The sequence below is a fragment of the Cupressus sempervirens genome, chromosome 5 (genome assembly GCF_028749045.1).
Source record: "Cupressus sempervirens isolate cs-2001-9-10 chromosome 5, ASM2874904v1, whole genome shotgun sequence".
Taxonomy (NCBI): domain Eukaryota; kingdom Viridiplantae; phylum Streptophyta; class Pinopsida; order Cupressales; family Cupressaceae; genus Cupressus; species Cupressus sempervirens.
This window is the reverse complement of record NC_143122.1, coordinates 922191631-922209370: the sequence shown is the minus strand read 5'-3', so window position 1 is coordinate 922209370 and position 17740 is coordinate 922191631. Positions and strand designations below refer to the sequence as shown.

General features: G+C 38.1%; 1 pseudogene; it reads left to right on the top strand.

Moving 5' to 3' along the window:
- The first annotated feature begins 2516 nt into the window (after positions 1–2516).
- On the top strand, positions 2517–17441 carry LOC149558977 (L-type lectin-domain containing receptor kinase IX.1-like; annotated as a pseudogene).
- Positions 17442–17740: the final 299 nt, after the last annotated feature.

The window sequence follows — 17740 nt, the reverse complement described above, 5'->3', positions numbered from 1 at the left end:
AAGGTTGCACATAAGTGCAATTTGTGATCAGTTTTGAGCTAGGCTCATTACATGAATGACCTATTTGAAAAAAATTGGGCTACAGTTTATGTTGACATCTTTGAAGTATCATGTATGCCAATTGCATAGCTGTGAGAGTGATGATCCTATTTTGTTTATAGATTCACACATTTGACTTTCAAAATAAATCTCCACACATTCTTAATTTTTAAATTGAATATCTAATTGCTGTGGAAAGGAAAAAATGTTCACAGGATATAGAGCACTATTCATATAGGTGTACGTGAACTATTATCAATCATTAATTAGGGAAAGGAATCCAACATTAATATTGGCAACGAGTTTTGTGTTGGTCTATATTATGGGCATTCCCGTGCAACACAAATTTACATAAAAATATAGTTCAAACTAATCTGATCAAACGAAAACAAATACTAACTAATCTTATCTATCTCAAATGGTAGAGCAAGTCCTTATCCAAGCACATTTCACAATCTGCAAGGGAAGCATGCATTTGCAATCTATGGTTGGAAAATTCACCATGTTAGTTTAGAGTCCCAAGTTTGACTTCTCTATGGAAAATTTATCTATGAGCATTTCTTGGTACATATGCAATCTTCTCTTTTCTCGACATGATTGCATTACTGTTAACAATGCATTAAAGCCCACAAAGCATTCATATTAGTGAGAAAAATTAGGATCAGATCTGGGTCACTAATTCTAGATAGGTCCCTTATTTAGCCTAAATATTTGATTAAGTTTGACCTAAAACTTTAAACTTTCCTTGTCGTTGCCACTTCAGGCAAGTTTTCATATTAGAATTTGTATAGAATATTAAAGGGTGAGTAGCCTGTAAGTTTACCATAGGAAAATTAACATCAAATTTGAGATCGTCAATTTTGAGTCCAACAAGGGGAAAAAGTGTAGATCTAATGATTCTGCTTGGAATGCAGTTAATGTCAATTGTAAAATTCTATAGGCAAATTTGTAGATAGTTCAAAAAATTAGAGGAACATTTGACACTAATTAAACTTAAAAGGTGGTGCTCAGATCAAAATGGTAGCTATCTAAATTAGAATTATTGGCATGGAGGGCTATTTAGGCACAATAAATTTGTCAAAATCCAAACATGAAATCCTAATTATCATAAAAAAAAAAACACACACAAAATCCTAATACAAATAGCAGTACTTCATGAGAAAATGATCTTGTTCTTCATATTCTCCAACTAACCTTATTTAGCCCAAAAGATAAAATTGGTTACACTTGACCAAAGAGTTGAAACTTTCCCTGCCATTGCCACTCTAGGTAAGGTTGTGTATCAAACTCTAAATATTAAAAGGTGCTCATTAGTTTATGAATTTGCCTTGAAAAATTTGAGATTAGTTTTGAATCCAACAAAGCTCCGAAGTTTGAACTTTAAAAATCCTAGAATTTAACTAAAAATAAAAAAGTGAAATGACATCGATAAATCTTCATATTCCTCAATTATTGGGCTTGTGCTTTTTTAAGTTGTGCTAATTTTGTAAAAAATGACAACAATACGAACTTTACTATTTGTGATTCATAAAAAGTCAAACCCTCTATTCCATTAATTCAGAATGATGTATACAACAACCCATGACATAGGATATTGGCCTGTTTGTTTGCTGGAATAGGAATGGGAAATGTTTTCTCTGTTTGGTACCTCAAATCGAAATAGGGAATAGGCAAACATATTCCAATTTTGCCCCTAAAATGAACATATGTCAATTTCAAAAAATAGTTGTTATTGGAATGGGCCATTCCTATTCCCAATCTGATCTTTTTAGAAGTTAAAAAAAGAAAAAAGAAAAAAAAATGGCTAAATTTTCTTTTTTTAATTAATTTTTTTTTTTATTTTTTTGATTTTTTTAATTTTAATTTTTAATTTTTTTCAATTTCTTTTTAATTTTTTTTAAAAAAACATTTTTGTTAATTATATCTATTTTTAAAAATACAAAACTTCACCTTATTCCTATTTCATTTTTGTACAACCAAACAAGGGAGTAACATATTCCCAATCAAACACTAGATTAACCAAACAAGAATGGGATTGCTCTTTTCCATTTCCATTCCACATTTCTATTCCTATTCTAATTTTCCATTCTAATTTTCTATTCATATGCTGACAAACAAACGGGCGCTTAATGTCGCTGAAAACAGTGCTGAAAGAAGACAAATTATAAGATAAGACAAAATGAAAAAAATGGTTGAGCAATCCTATGGTTCCCAAGCCTTCTATCATCGTCTATGCCTCTTATTGATTTCTGACCATTGATTTACAAATTAGGGAATGCCTTCGGCATAAAAATAAACGGTCCAGACTCAGGGCTACAAACAAATTATAATGTATAGCCCTGCAAATCAGATATTCAGATGGCGAAGCTCTATCAGCAGCCTTCCATATAGGGAATGCCTTCGGCATAAAAATAAACGGTCCAGACTGAGGGCCACAAACAAATTATAATGTATAGCCCTGCAAATCAGATATTCAGATGGCGAAGCTCTATCAGCAGCCTTCGGCTACACTGCTCTTCCTATGCTCCCTTTCTTCTCTCGTTTGCTCATCACACACAGCAACCCACAGCTTTTCGATCCCTCCTTTATCTGACATAATATCATACGAAAATGACGCCTACCTTTAACGAGACGTAGTGCAGCTCACCAAGAATCAAGCATCAGGGAAGCTAACCAATAGCTTTGGTTGGGCGATTTACAACAAATCTATTCCGCTATGGGACAACTACTCCCGAAGTCTAGCGAACATCTCTACCTATTTTCAATTCGTTATCTAGAAAGTTAATAATAATTTGATGGGTTAAGGAGATGGACTTACATTCTTCATGGCTCCTGTTGAGTTGGAGCCACCAGAGGCCGCTTACGGCGGATGGTTCGACCTGTTTAACGCCACAACCTATAATGGAACTTCCTATCAGATGCTTGCGGTGGAATTTGACACTTTCCAGAATGAATGGGATCCTGATGACAACCATGTGGGAATTGACATCCGCAGTGTTATGTCCAAGGCAAATGTTTCACTGTGAAATTTCGATGAAAGCTATAGCCTTTGTGATAAGAGTCTCAAGAATGGAGAGTAGTGGCATACGTGGGTGGATTATGATGGAGGAGCAAAGAGGCTGCAAGTGTTTCTCTATTGTAACCCCAATGCCACTAGCATCTCTAACCCTAATATCCCAATCTTATCTTATGATATTGATCCCTGGAGGCTCTTCTAGAGAACATCAAGCTTGGTCTCTCGGCTGGTACTGGATACTCAATAGAGACACACACTGTGTGTGCGTGGAATGTTTCTTATTCATATTCCTGGGAAGTCTCGCCTGTGCCCTGTCCTGCAATTAACACTAGTTTCGATGAACAGAACCCATCAAAGCGCAAGAAGGAAAAGAACAATTCTGTTAAAGTTGTTTTAATAGCGGTTTTCTGTAGCGTTCTGGTTCTCTGTTTTTTCAAATTCTTTGTCTGGTGGTGGAAGTCGGGGCAAAATAGACGTCCTGCTGAGGAAGGTGAGGAGGAAGATGTGGAATTGGACGAATGGTTTTGTCAGGGTCCCCGAAAATTCTCCTACGCTGAGCTCAGTACTGCGATGAGAAACTTCAACAAAGATGGAAAGCTTGGTCAAGGAGGCTTTGGTGGAGTGTACAAAGGCATCCTGCCCGGCACGGCGGAGGCGATGGCCATGAAGAGAATATTCGAGGGTTCGAGACAAGGAAGGAAGGAGTACATTTCTGAGGTTACTTTAATCAGCAAGCTCAGACACCGTAACCTTGTGCAGCTCTTGGGATGGTGCCACCAAAAGGGCGAGGTGCTCCTAGTCTACGAATACCTGCCAAATGGGAGTCTAGATAAATACATTTTCTGGGAAAAGAGGATCAGCTTGTTGTTACTCTGGATTGGGACCGAAGATACAGTATCGCCTGTGACATTGCCTCTGTCCTTGTTTATCTCCACCAATATTGGGATTAGTGTGTTGTTCACAGGGACGTCAACGCGAGCAATGTAATTGTCATGCCCAAAAAGTAAGGCCAAAAATACACACAATTTTTTTTTTTTGACTAATTAAGATAATGGGGTCAACAAAAGTTCTTATGATTAACTAAGATTAAGCAAGACAACATGGTCGAAAAGTTTTAGGGGTTTTATTATAAAGAAACTAATCATGATCAATTGTTACAACCTTAAGGATGGTCTAATTAATTAGGCCCTTACTACTAAATGAATAACTTGATCATCTTTACATCGTTAATCCATTGCCCTAGGCTTAATGTCATGAATTAACTTCTTTCAACTTCATTCAGATTACCTTTTAAAATTTTAAACCAGAATCCAACTAACCTTTACTGTACATACCAAAGAGATAACAACATTAACGATTTTACTTTCTAATGTTCTAAAGTTTCAAATTTATTTCCTTCGTTCTCATATCGATCTAATTAATTAATTTAGTGTTCACTATTAAGGTTGATGACTATAATAAATTCAATGAATCTATATTCCAATCTAACTCTTCTTGCAATCTATAACACTAATTAATAACATTAAAATCATTCTAATTAAGATATTCAAATTTCCAAGTTAAAAAAAATAATTAATTTAATATTAACATCATTTCTAAACACAACATATTGCCTCCTAATGCCATCAAATTTCAAATCTAATTTATCGATTAATGCCATCCTTGATTTCTAAATTTAAATTAACTTTAAATTAAATTTTAATCTATCCTAATTTAATATTAAGCTAAAGATATATCAACTAAATTAAAATTCAATTTAAAATAATACTATCCTAACTAAACTTAAGATTGAAACAACTTAATCTAATCTTAAATAATATAAATAACTAGTAAACAAAAATAAACGAAAACAAATTCTAATAATATAATATTGACCTAACATCTAAGCAAAACTAACATACTAACTAAACAACTAACAATCTAATACCATGGGTCATAACATATTAAAAATACAAAAAAAAATACAAAACTATATTAACTACCCCACCCCTCCCTTAGAATATGACCTACCCCAGACCCCCATCCTATAGGGCCTGCCCACGCGCTGCCCAAGGCCTGCACGTGGCAGGTTCGTCCCCTATCCTTGCGTGGGGGACACATCACACAGGACCTACGGAGTATGGTGGGGTGTCGTATGGTGGCAGGGGGGAGTAAATCATGCGCTCCCCTATGAATTTTTTTTTTTAAAACAATTCAATATCCTCCCAAAAAAGGTCAGCGCACGCAGACCTATCCCCTCCCTCTGTCGTGCGTTGGATCTCGCGTGAAGCAGTGAGGAACGTTGGGATGGGGGTGAGTGAAAAGCGCAGGGGGTATAACTTTTATGTTAACCCCATTCATCACTTCCACAAGCCATCATGCCCACGTCATCGCAGGTTTAGAAGATGTGTGCGGGAAAGTGAAAAATAGGTTTGAAGCCCATAACAATTTAAAGAAAATTCTCATGCTCCTGTCAAGACTCAACCCCTATACTTGCTGATAGGTGGTTGGGATAATTTTTTCTTTTCAAATATTAAAACCTTTTTATATGATTCGACTTGCATATCAAGTCTTATAGAATTAAATGCCAAAAAGATTTCTTGTTGGGAAGTTGAATTTAAAAACATTATCATATATATATATTGAGGCTTTGTATTCAATTCGTATTAAAGTTATATTATTACAAGAATTAACAATGATTTTTAATTTGCAAGGCAAGGAGGAATATTTGATGGAATATTCTCTATGACATGAGGAATTTTAAGGCTTCTCCATACATTTTCCAAAGAGAGTTTTTAGACCTGGAGATGCACAATTTGAAAGCCAATTTTTTTTTCCCAAGTTCTAGCATGTTTTCTTGCTAAGTTCATGTTAATCCAACCATCTATAGGTAAGGTTGTATATTTTCTATAAAGTCATCCTAACAAGATGTGTGTTCTTTCTTCTTTATTTAAACTCAAAGAAATTCAAACCTCTTAATCAAATTGCTCTTGTTCTCAATGAATCTTATCAAGGAATTATGAACTTATATTCAGAAATTCAAAAAAAAGGTGATGAATAATTCTTATCCAATTTAATTACATAACTAATGTAATTCACAATGAAAGTGCTAGCTTGGTGATCACAATGTAGGATTGATATTACATGCTAATATTCAAATATTGAAACTTCAATACATCCATTTGCCTTTTATTATCATAATTGAAACTCAGAATTTCCCAACTCAAGACATTTACTATCATTCTAATTTCTCACATACGTATGCCAAAGTTTGGAAACACATGAGGGCATTGCAAGAAGAATTTCATAATCTTTCTCTTTCCTTTATTATTCTTCCTAGTTCAAGGCTCCATTGGGAAAGAACCAGTAAGAAAACCCGATGTCTTTGCCACTACATCAAAATCAATTACAACTTACAAAATATTACAAATCAATGAGATTTCTTCAAGGATTTCACAAGAGAACTTTTATCAAATGTCTACATTGCATCAAGGGTAAACATGGAAGAGACAAGAACCAACATGGAGATAACAACACAAGGAGATAAGCAAATTGAACATGCATTCCCACCCGGTTGCACAATAGGTCCAACAAGGGACCAATATAGGGGAAAGGTGGATTTTCTCAATAGGAGAAGTCAATCACCATACCTTCACTTAGCCCTTTCAAGGCTAAAACTTCGAGAACTTCCATTCTTTCACAAGGCCCTTTCGAGGCTATATCCACAAAGATTTTCATTCTTTTCCACATTCAATAATTCTCAATAACAACAAGGTATGGGATGACAAGTAGGGGCCCATACACCCTACCCTTTCTCCCTCCTCTCTCCATGATAGGAGACTCTACACTATTGAGGTCCAACTAATGCCCTTTCTCCAAGCATGGCCACTTCTTCCCTATCCAAGGGTGAGTGTTGCCAAAACATCCCCATGAAAATCTCTCAAAAAAAATCAACACACCAAGAAGGCATAGGAATAACATCAAAAGAAAACAAGATACAATCCCTCCCAAATCCACCCCCAACATAGAACAAGAAATGCAAAACTACATAATGTCTCCAACATGATTCAAGCAAGATTCAAAATATGAACACACATGAAGAACCATTCAGGGAGTGAAGAACTCCTACCTTCATAAAGAGTTATGGCAATGGTGGTTTGAGAAGAGCTTCCCTTTCTTCCTTCAATCTTCAAGACTTCCTTCAAAACTAGAGGATTGGGTGACAAAAAAACTAAAACTCCCCCCAAAAAATGCCTCTAAGTATGGTCCTTAACTCCACTAAGCTTCAAGTAACTCAAGATGGAGGTTTGGTTTCACTTACCCAAGTAAAGAACAACCCATTTTCGAAATCAGCCTATAATAGGGTTTTTGAGTGACCCTATGAGTCAACCTAGGAGGTTAAAGGGTTAGAAAGTACCCCCACCCATACCCTTACCCATAGGGGTACTTAAATTTAATGTTTCTAAGCCTTTAAAGGCTTATTAGGAACAATTAAAAGTTAGGAGAATAGTAAGATCAAATTACAACCTTTAAAGAATTACAATATAAGGTTAGCATAAAATTAACAAGTAGTTTAGCTCCGCTTTTCCGTTGAGTTGTCTCGGCTAATTTTCCTGCACACTCATTGCACACATCAGTAGGTCCAAAACCACATGCATAATTTGAATTACATATTAGAGAAATTATATAAATTAAAGTAGCCATTTCTCAATAAATAGTTGTTTATCTAATTCTACTCATATTTCTAACCTTTCGACTTGCATAACCAAATGTGTTAGTGTTGCATACATTGTCTTCATCATTATGCATATTTATAAGCATTAAATGATAAAATCAAATAACTGAAGTAAACATCACACATCGTAAAAATAGCTTAACAATGTTCAATGTATCCAATAATGTTCTGACATAACAAGCATGAGTATCAAAATAAAAATGTATCATCGGTGCTAGGATGGGTCGGGGCGAGGCCTCACATCCTCCCTCACTAGGCATGAACTTCCTCCTGGAGTTCATAAAAAAGATAAGGGTACTGTGCTCACATCTGCACTTCATCCTCCCAAGAAGCCATAACCTCATCGTAGCAATCCCACTGGACTCTAACCTGGTCCAGCACTCGACCTCAAAGTGCTAGGGTCTGTCGAGCAATAATACGGATGGGTTGTAGCGCTAACTAGCCATCCGAATTCACCTGCAAAGCATTCCAATCTATAATATGAGACTCATCATAAATGTATCATCTAAGTACAAAAATGTGAAACACATCATGGACGCATGATAGGCTAGGTGGTAGGGCTAAACGGTAGGCAACTGGTCCTATCCTCTCTAGGATCTCGAACGGTCCAACGAAATGGGGTGCCAACTTAGAGCACTTTTCAAATCGAATCGGACTCTTATGTGGCCACACCCTTAAGAAAACTCTATCACCAACCTGATATTCCCAATCTATCCTCTTCACATCTGCATACTTCTTCTGTCGATCCTGTGCCTATCTCAGGTGCTGTCTAATTAGAGTCACCTACTGCTCCATCTCCTTAACCAACTGAGGGCCGATAGATACTCAGTCCTTGATCCTATCCCAACTCAATGGTCTTCCATACAAGGCCTCATAAGGTGGCATACCTATGGAAGAATGGTGCCCATTGTTATAAGCAAACTCGACAAGATGTAGGTAATCCTCCCACTTGACCTGGTGGTCCATCACGTACATATGCAACATGTCCTCCAAAACCTGATTCACTCACTCGGTCTACCCATCGGTCTGAGGATAGTACGCTATACTAAAATTGAGCTTAGTGCCCAATGCCAACTGCAACTCTCTCCAAAAAGATGAGGTGAACAAAGAGTCCCTGTCGGAGATGATCTTACGAGGAATGCCATGAAGTCTAACAATATCCTGAAGAAATACCTACGCTATGTTCCGTGTTGTATATGTAGTACACATGAGAGAGAAGTGGGAAACCTTGGTCAATAAGTCAACTGTCACCAAAATGGCATCATGGCGATGAGACGACAAGGGAAGACCAACAATAAAGTCCATAGATATAACATCCCACTTCCACTCAGCGATCTCGTGAGGTTGAAGGAGCGCACCAGGATGCCGATGCTCTGCCTTCACCCTCTAACACTTAAGGAATCTTGCAACTATGTAAGCAATCTGCACTCTCATGCCTAGTGAATGATATAACTGCCTCAAATCTGCATGTAACTTCTTAACACCGGGGTGCCCTGCATAAGGTGCTCTGTGAGCGTCAAGTATAATGAACTCACGCAATCCCCCAGTGAGGGGTACATACATACATCCTCTATGGTGCAAGAGTCCATCAGACTCCAAGGAATACTCTGAATACTTCCCTTCTAAGGGTCTCTGAGAACGCACCACCTGACTAACCTCTGTATAAAACTCATCTGTTGGCAAGTGCTGAAGAATCCTCTCCCTCAAATCAGTACAAGTAGTCATAGATGATAACTCATGGTGCCTTCTACTTAAGGCATCTACAACTACATTCTCTTTCCCCTTGATGTAATGAACATCAAAATCATACTCACAAAGGAACTCCATCCACCTTCTCTGCCTAGCATTAAGGTTCAGCTGTGTGAATATGTACTGTAAGCTCTGGTGGTCGGAATGAAGCTGAAATATATGACCCAGTAGAAAGTGTCGCCACCTCACTAAGGCATGAACTACTGCCGCAAGCTCTAGGTCATGAGTAGGGTAGTTGAGTTCATGATTCTTCAACTTCCTAGACTCAAAAGAAATGGGTCGGCAATCCTGCATAAGGACTGCCCCTATACCATCCAAAGATGCATCAGTGCACACCACGAAGTCCGCAGATGGGTCTAGTACTGCAAGAATCGGTGCACTCGTGAGGGATCTCTTGAGCTCTTGAAAAGCTCTATCACACTTCTCTATCCACTCATACTTCTTTCCCTTCCTTTGAAGAGATGTGATGGGATGTGCCAATCTGGAGAATCCTGCAATGAAGTGTTGATAATACCCTCCTAGACCCATAAAGCTCCTCACCTCAGTGACACTGGTGGGTGCCAGCCAATCAATGATGGCCCTAATCTTTGATGGGTCCATTGAGACACCATCAACTAATATGACATGACCCAAATAACATATCTTAGGTCTAAAGAATGCACACTTCGACAAGCTGCCAAAAAACTGGTTCTCCCTCAATTTCTGCAATACCTGTCTCAAGTGCTCTTCGTGCTCCTTCTCGTGACGTGAATAAATCAAGATGTCATCCAAGAAAACAACCACAAACTTATCCAAAAGGGTATGAAATACTCCATTCATGAGGCTCATGAATATAGCTGGAGCATTTGTGAGGCCAAATGGTACCACAGTGAACTTGTAGTGACCATACCTAGTACGAAATGCAGTCTTAGGGATATCACTATCCACAATCCTCAACTGATGATAGCCTGACTTGAGATCAATCTTTGAAAATACTCGAGCACCCTGCAACTGATCAAAGAGGTCATCAATTCTAGGAAGAGGGTATCGGTTCTTGATGGTTACTTTGTTCAATTGTCGATAATCAATAAACAACCTAAGTGACCCATACTTCTTCTTAACGAAGATCACTGGTGCACCCCAAGGTGACACACTAGGTCGAATATGCCCCTTCTCTAAGAGTTCCTCCAACTGAATCTTAAGTTCACTAAGCTCATGAGTCATCATCTTGTACGGTGCTCTCGACATTGGCTCTACTCCTGGCACAAGGTCAATATGGAAATCCACTGCTCTAGGTGGAGGCCTACCAGGGAGCTCTGAAGGAAATACATCTGCAAACTCCTACAAAATAGGAAAATCATCAAGGGATGGCTCCCCCTTAGGATCTTCCTCCCTATCGCTAATGGTGATAGCGAACAACTGACGTCCCTTCTGCATGCACCATCTAAGCTGCATAGCGGAAATCATACGAAGGGATATGGGTCTCTTAACCCAAAGGATCACTCTAGAGATACCATACTCATCCACACATTCCACTCTCTTTTGTCGATAGTCCATCTTGGCACTATGGGCATACAACCAATCCATGCCAAGAACAACATCATAAGAACCTAGAGGGGTAATACATAGATCAGACATCATGGACATGTCTTCAATCTGAATCAGGCAACTATGCAGCATGGAACTGACTGACACTCTAGCTCCTGAGGCTAACTCTACCTCCTAGCTGACATCTTGACTAACTGCCACTAGCCCGCAATGCTCCACGATGAAGGGAGATATAAAAGAATCAGTAGCTCCAAAATCAAATAAAATAGTAACCAAGCTACCTCGTATACTACCTGTAGCCTCAATAACCATGGCCTGATGCTCAGCCTGGCGGTTATCAACCGCTGCAAAAACTCTGTGGGATCTGCCCACATTGCCAACTGTTGTCTCTGAAAATGCCCCTCTCTGACCACTAGAGGACTGTCCCTGAGAACACTCTCTAGCAATATGCCCCATACCACCACAAGTGTAACATGGTCCTCATGTATAGGATCGGGTACCTTGTGATCCAGACTATTGTGGGCCTCTTGACCTGCTAAATCCACTGAATCCACCCTTAGAAGACTGTTGAGTCTTTGCTGGCTGTGACTGTGGGGCCTGCACTTTCTGATTAAGCCTTGGACCCTATGAATGCCACTGCTTGGGCTTGGAGCCCTGATAACCCTGTTAGGGTTTCTACTGCTGCTGCTACTGGGGTTTCTACTGCTGAGGCTATTGGCCCTTAGAGGACCTTGTTGTGTAGTTCTGATTCCCTTTCGAAGGGGGTTTCTGCTCGGTCGAGTTTTGCTTCTGAGACTGATCCCGTCACTCCTGTCTACCTCGAGTGTCCTCTGCCACTAGTGCCATCTCAACAATCTGTCTGAAAGTGGTAGGAAAGGCCATGCGAACTGGACCCTGAAGTGAGAAGTTCAAGCCCATGATAAAATGATGTACTCGCAGTTTCTTATCCTTCATGTACTTGACATAAGGAAGGAGCTCAAGAAACCTACTCTCATACTGAGCCACGGTGAGACCCCTCTAATGTAGTGAATGAAATTCCTCTATCTGCTTCTGCCTAAAATGCTCAGACAGATACCTCTCCCTGAACCTCTTCAGGAATGACTCCCAGGTGAGGGTATCCATGCTCACTCCTCTAATGGTCTCCTCCTGATGCCACCAATTGGAGGCATCTCCTCTCAACTGATGAACTGCTAGTCATGCCTTTAGATTACTCCCATATAGACGTAATCCAAAGCACTGTTGTAGGCTCTGTAACCATGCCTTTGCTACTGTCCCCTTAGTGGAATCAGTAAATAAAGGTGGCCCCAGTCAAATTAATTCCTTGATATCATCTCCTACATGTCTAGGAGGTCTGTCAAGTGGGGGTCCTCTCTAGTGTATTGACTCTTCCTCATGCTCACCTTGTCCCTCTAACTATCTCGGCGGGGGACTCCTAGTCCTCTCTCTGAATCTGGGTCCGCCTCCTCTGGGTCCCTCTGCTTCCACAACTGGAATCTGCTGACCTGGCTGAACTATAGGTCCTACTCTCTACTAAACTACACTGATCAAAGTCTGAAGTGCATCTATAATGTCCTGGTTCGGGTTCGGTGGTGGTGGAGGTGGAGGTCCATCCTCTTGTCCTGCTCTACCACCTCTCGCCCTACGACCTCTACCTCGTCGGTTGCTCCGTGTAATAGGAGGCATCCTACACAATTAAAGTTTTTAGTTAAGTTTAGAAGCATAATGGTTTTAGGTTCCTAGTGTTGAAACACGGGCTCTGATACCAAAATGTCATGCCCAAAAAGTAAGGACAAAAACACACACATAATTTTTTTTTTTTTGACTAATTAAGATAATGGGGTCGACAAAAGTTCTTATGATTAACTAAGATTAAGCAAGACAACATGGTCAAAAAGTTTTAGGGGTTTTACTATAAAGAAACTAATTGTGATCAATTGTTACAACCTTAAGGATGGTCTAATTAACTAGGCGCTTACTACTAAATGAATAACTTGATCGTCATTACATCTTTAATCCATTGCCCTAGGCTTAATGTCATGAATTAACTTCTTTCAACTTCATTCAAATTACCTTTTAAAATTTTAAACCAGAATCCAACTAACCTTTACTGTACATACCAAAGAGGTAACAACATTAACGATTTTACTTTCTAATGTTCTAAATTTTCAAATTTATTTCCTTCGTTCTCATATCGATCTAATTAATTAATTTAATGTTCACTATTAAGGTTGATGACTATAATAAATTCAATGAATCTATATTCCAATCTAACTCTTCTTGCAATCTATAACACTAATTAATAACATTAAAATCATTCTAATTAAGATATTCAAATTTCCAAGTTAAAAAAAATAATTAATTTAATATTAACATCATTTCTAAACACAACACATTGCCTCCTAATGCCATCAAATTTCAAATCTAATTTATTGATTAATGCCATCCTTGATTTCTAAATGTAAATTAACTTTAAATTAAATTTTAATCTATCCTAATTTAATATTAAGCTAAAGATATATCAACTCAATTAAAATTCAATTTAAAATAATATTATCCTAACTAAACTTAAGATTGAAACAACTTAATCTAATCTTAAATAATATAAATAACTAGTAAGCAAAAATAAACTAAAACAAATACTAATAATATAATATTGACCTAACATCTAAGCAAAACTAACATACTAACTAAACAACTAACAATCTAATACCATGGGTCATAACATATTAAAAATAACAAAAAACCAATACAAAACTATATTAACTACCCCACCCCCCCTTAGACTATGACCTACCCAAGACCCCCATCCTATAGGGCCTGCCCACACACTACCCAAGGCCTGCATGTGGCAGGTCCGTCCCCTGTCCTTGCGTGTGGGACACATCACGCAGGACTGGCAAAGTATGGTGGGGTACCGTATGGTGGTAGGGGGGAGTAAATCATGCGCTCCCCTATGAAATTTCTTTTTTAAACAATTCAATTGCCTCCCAAAAAAGGTTAGCACCCACAGACCTATCCCCTCCCTCTGCTGCATGTTGGATCTCATGTGAAGCAGTGAGGAACATTGGGATGGGGGTGGGTGAAAAGCGCAGGGGGTATAACTTTTATGTTAACCCCATTCAACACTCCCACAAGCCATCATGCCCACGTCATCGTAGGTTTAGAAGATGCATGGGGGAAAGTGAAAAATAGGTCTGACGCCCATAAGAATTTAAAGAAAATTCTCATGCTCCTGTCAAGACTTGACCCCTGTACTTGCTGACAGGTGGTTGGGATAATTTTTTCTTTTCAAATATTAAAACCTTTTTATATGATTCGACTTGCATATCAAGTCTTATAGAATTAAATGCCAAAAAGATTTCTTGTTGGGAAGTTGAATTTAAAAACATTATCATATATATATTTTGAGGCTTTGTATTCAATTCATATTAAAGTTATATTATTACAAAAATTAACAATGATTTTTAATTTGCAAGGCAAGGAGGAATATTTGATGGAATATTCTCTGTGACATGAGGAATTTTAAGGCTTCTCCATACATTTTCCAAAGAGGGTTTTTAGACCTGGAGATGCACAATTTGAAAGCCAATTTTTTTTGCCAAGTTCTAGCATGCTTTCTTGCTAAGTTCATGTTAATCCAAGCATCTATAGGCAGGGTTGTATGTTTTCTATATAGTCATCCTAACAAGATGTGTGTTCTTTCTTCTTTATTTAAACTCAAAGAAATTCAAACCTCTCAATCAAATTGCTCTTGTTCTCAATGAATCTTATTAAGGAATTATGAACTTATATTCAGAAATTCAAAAAAAAGGTGATGAATAATTCTTATCCAATTTAATTACATCACTAATGTAATTCACAATGAAAGTGCTAGCTTGGTGATCACAATGTAGGATTGATATTACATGCTAATATTCAAATATTGAAACTTCAATACATCCATTTGCCTTTCATTATCATAATTGAAACTCAGAATTCTCCAACTCAAGACATTTACTATCATTCTAATTTCTCACATACGTATGCCAAAGTTTGGAAACACATGATGGCATTGCAAGAAGAATTTCATAATCTTTTTCTTTCCTTTATTATTCTTCCTAGTTCAAGGCTCCATCAAGAAAGAACCAGTAAGAAAACCCGATGTCTTTGCCACTACATCAAAATCAATTACAACTTACAAAATATTACAATTCAATGAGATTTCTTCAAGGATTCCACAAGAAAACTTTTATCAAATTTCTACATTGCATCAAGGGTAAACATGGAAGAGACAAGAACCAACATCGAGATAACAACACAAGGAGATAAGAAAATTGAACATGCATTCCCACCCGGTTGCACAATAGGTCCAACAATGGACCAATATAGGGGAATGGTGGATTTTCTCAATAGGAGAAGTCAATCACCATACCTTCACTTAGCCCTTTTGAGGCTAAAACTTCAAGAACTTCCATTCTTTCACAAGGCCCTTTCGAGGCTATATCCACAAGGATTTTCATTCTTTTCCACATTCAAGAATTCTCAATAACAACAAGGTATGGGATGACAAGTAGGGGCCCATACACCCTACCCTTTCTCCGTCCTCTCTCCATGAGAGGAGACTCTACACTATTGAGGTCCAACTAATGCCCTTTCTCCAAGCATGGCCACTTCTTCCCTATCCAAGGGTGAGTGTTGCCAAAACATCCCCATGAAAATCTCTCAAAAACAATCAACACACCAAGAAGGCATATGAATAACATTAAAATAAAATAAGATACAATCCCTCCCAAATCCACCCCCAACACACAACAAGAAATGCAAAACTACATAATGTCTCCAACATGATTCAAGCAAGATTAAAAATATGAACACATATGAAGAAGCATTCATGGAGTGAAGAACTCCTACCTTCATAAAGAGTTATGGCAATGGTGGTTTGAGAAGAGCTTCCCTTTCTTCCTTCAATCTTCAAGACTTCCTCCAAAACTAGAGGATTGGGTGACAAAAAAAATAAAACTCCCCCCAAAAATGCCTCTAAGTATGGTCCTTAACTCCACTAAGCTTCAAGTAACTCAAGATGGAGGTTTGGCTTCACTAACCCAAGTAAAGAGCAACCCATTTTCGAAATCAGCCTATAATAGAGTTTTTGAGTGACCCTATGAGTCAACCTAGGAGGCTAAAGGGTTGGAAAGTACCCCCACCCATACCCTTACCCATAGGGGTACTTGAATTTAATGTTTCTAAGCCTTTAAAGGCTTATTAGGAACAATTAAAAGTTAGGAGAATAGTAAGATCAAATTACAACCTTTAAAGAATTACAATATAAGGTTAGCACAAAATTAACAAGTAGTTTAGCTCCGCTTTTCCGTTGAGTTGTCTCGGCTAATTTTCCTATACACTCATTGCACACATCAGTAGGTCCAAAACCATATGCATAATTTCAATTACATATTAGAGGAATTATATAAATTAAAGCATCCATTGCTCAATAAATAGTTGTTTATCTAATTCTACTCATATTTCTAACCATTCGACTTGCATAACCAAATGTGTTAGTGTTGGATACATTTTCTTCATCATTATGCATGTTTATAAGCATTAAATGACAAAATCAAATAACTGAAGTAAACACCACACATCATAAAAATAGCTTAACAATGTTTAATGTATCCAATAATGTTCTGACATAACAAGCATGAGTATCAAAATAACAATGTATCATCGGTGCTAGGATGGGTCGGGGCGAGGCCTCACAGTAATGCTAGATTTTGATTTCAACGCCAAGCTGGGGGATTTTGGATTTGCAAGAGTAGGGGAGTGTGATCAGGCAGCCTCCGATACGACTGTGGTGGCAAGGAAGCTTGGTTATTTAGCTCCCAAATGCTCTGTAACAGGGAAAGCTAGTCCAGAGACAGACGTGTACATTTTTAGGGCAGTTATGTTGGAAATTGCTTGCAAAATGCAGCCTGTTGACCTTACACTTGTACAACATAATTGCAGATTGATGGAATGAGTTTGGGATTTGTATGGATGGGGAAAGCTTTCAGATGTTGCGGATGGAAAACTTGGAGGAGACTTTAATAGGAAAGAAGTAGAGCTGCTAATGTTGGTAGGGTTGTTGTGTTCCCATGCAAACCCGAGATCAAGGTTGAGAATGAGAGAGGTGTTGAAGATATTGACAAGGTAAGCAGAATTTCCATGTGTTTCAATGTATTTTCCAGTTGTTGTATATAGTTAGCATGTTAATCGTCATGGTGGAAAATCAGCGTCATCATCGTCGGGAGCAGTTAGCCCCGACGTTGTGAGTGAAATGTCGACGTCGTTATTGAATGCTTTTTTTTGTCATCGTTTATAGCTTCAAGTGGCCCAATCAAAATCTCCAACGCTCGATTGTCAAATACAGAGCTTCACTAGGGTAAACTCTTTAAACTTATTAGTGAAAATAACATTTTCTCCAGTTTTCTGATGAATTTGTAGGGTTTGTTGTAAATCAAATAAAATTAAAAATATCTAAGAGAGAGTTTCAGGTCGACAAGGAATTGATATAGCAAGTGTGGTTGTTTCATTGGTTAGATTTTTTGTCGGTAAAAATGATGTAGGAGCATGCTTGGTTTAAAAGCAATCTTGCACCACCCAAAAATATTTTTCTTTTAGTCTTTTCTGTTTTTGTAAAGACTAGCACACAGAGGGGTTGTTATTTCTGGGAACTTGCT